The sequence below is a fragment of the Haematobia irritans genome, chromosome 1, assembly GCF_050003625.1.
Source record: "Haematobia irritans isolate KBUSLIRL chromosome 1, ASM5000362v1, whole genome shotgun sequence".
In the NCBI taxonomy this organism is placed as follows: domain Eukaryota; kingdom Metazoa; phylum Arthropoda; class Insecta; order Diptera; family Muscidae; genus Haematobia; species Haematobia irritans.
Window position 1 is genome coordinate 100,301,793 of NC_134397.1, and position 1,504 is coordinate 100,303,296.

At 26.5% G+C, this 1,504-nt stretch overlaps 1 long non-coding RNA gene across 1 annotated transcript; it reads right to left on the reverse strand.

Annotated features, from left to right (window-relative positions):
* Positions 1 to 254: 254 nt before the first annotated feature.
* LOC142240545 (uncharacterized) lies at positions 255 to 792 on the reverse strand. Its single transcript, XR_012723306.1, has 3 exons — positions 735 to 792; positions 552 to 650; positions 255 to 476 (listed from the first exon to the last, which is right to left on the reverse strand). It is a non-coding gene; the product is annotated as an uncharacterized LOC142240545 (long non-coding RNA).
* Positions 793 to 1,504: the final 712 nt, after the last annotated feature.

Below are 1,504 nucleotides of genomic sequence, written 5' to 3' on the forward strand. Positions count from 1 at the left end.
AATGTAGTTAAACTCATTCAAAATATTCCTGCTATCCGGAAAAATGAACAATTTTTTGGGAAACCTGTATTAAGAAATTGGTTTGAAATAAACTGTTTGTCGGTATAATTTTCAAAAAAGTAGAGAAATTGAGGAATCAAAGGTACAACAAGCCTGTATACAACTAATAAATTTTTCGTACAAAACAAGTCAATTTTCTATAACCACCAGTATTTTATTTCAAAAAATTATTATTATATTACACAAAACTATGGTTTATGATATACAATAAAGGAAATATTTTTATTAGTACGTTGGATGCAGTTACTTGTCGGTAGTTAGTAATTGCTTCTTCAAAAGAGTAATATTCTACGTTATTAGGACTAAACTAATTAATTTAAATTTCCATGTTTTCTATCCAGATGAAAGATATATTGAATTGTCCAATTTCATCGATTTTGGCTAACTTTTGTTGGGCGGATTTGTCTTATAAGCATCTGAAATTGCAAAGTTATACAAAATATAAGAAAAATATTATCAAATTCTATCGTTCATATTGATTTTTAACTTACGGTTTTCAAGAGTGTTTCCTAGAGCCAATAAGGATATCAGCTTAATTAGCATTAAACAGTAAGAATATTCAAAAAAATACCATTACAAGACCTGTTTACCTGCAAGTGAAAATAATAATTTTTAATAAATTTAAATTTTAGTTTTATTAAAAACGGACAAAATACCGTTTATAGAAAACTTACCACATTGAAAAATCCATCCAGTTGGTACATTATTGAAATCATATCCATGGACTATTGGGACGTTTTTGAAATTATTCTCAGAATATATTTGAAATAAAAAATGAAAAAAAAATTAAACATAATTTCCAATTGTCAGTATAGCATTTAGTATTTAAGGTGGATATTAAGTTCGAGTTTAGAGGCTAAAATCGCAATTTTCATGATACGTTTTCTTTAATAATCCATTATAAAAAAATAATCTTTATAAAAAACTTGGTTTGGGCTATTCTCCATTAAGTTATATTTAAATTTGTATCGGAAGACGTACAATTTTACACTTTTCTTAGTAATTTATTTTTATTTTTAGCGTCTAAACTCGAACTTAGTACTCACCTGTAGGAATTGCTGTAACATAAAAAATATAGATTCAAAAACATGTTTGCATCTCCAACCTGTGATCCAGATGTAGAATAAATATAGATCATCCTATTACCACTCATGTTGTATATTTTTTATGTAAATCAATTAAAAATCCGCACTAATTTTAAACTATTAACAGAAATATACAGTTCCTTAATCTGTTATTTGTTTTTTATCAATAAAAAGCGTTTCTGATTACTCTAACATCACATCATTCACTTCTCAGTTTATAAAATGTTTCGAAATAAATGTATTTTCATTAATAATCACCAATACCTCACGTACAATTTTGCAAAATTAAAACCACGTGTGCACTTCATAAATGCATCTACATAACTGAATGCAACAATAAAACTCAAAGACACAAATAG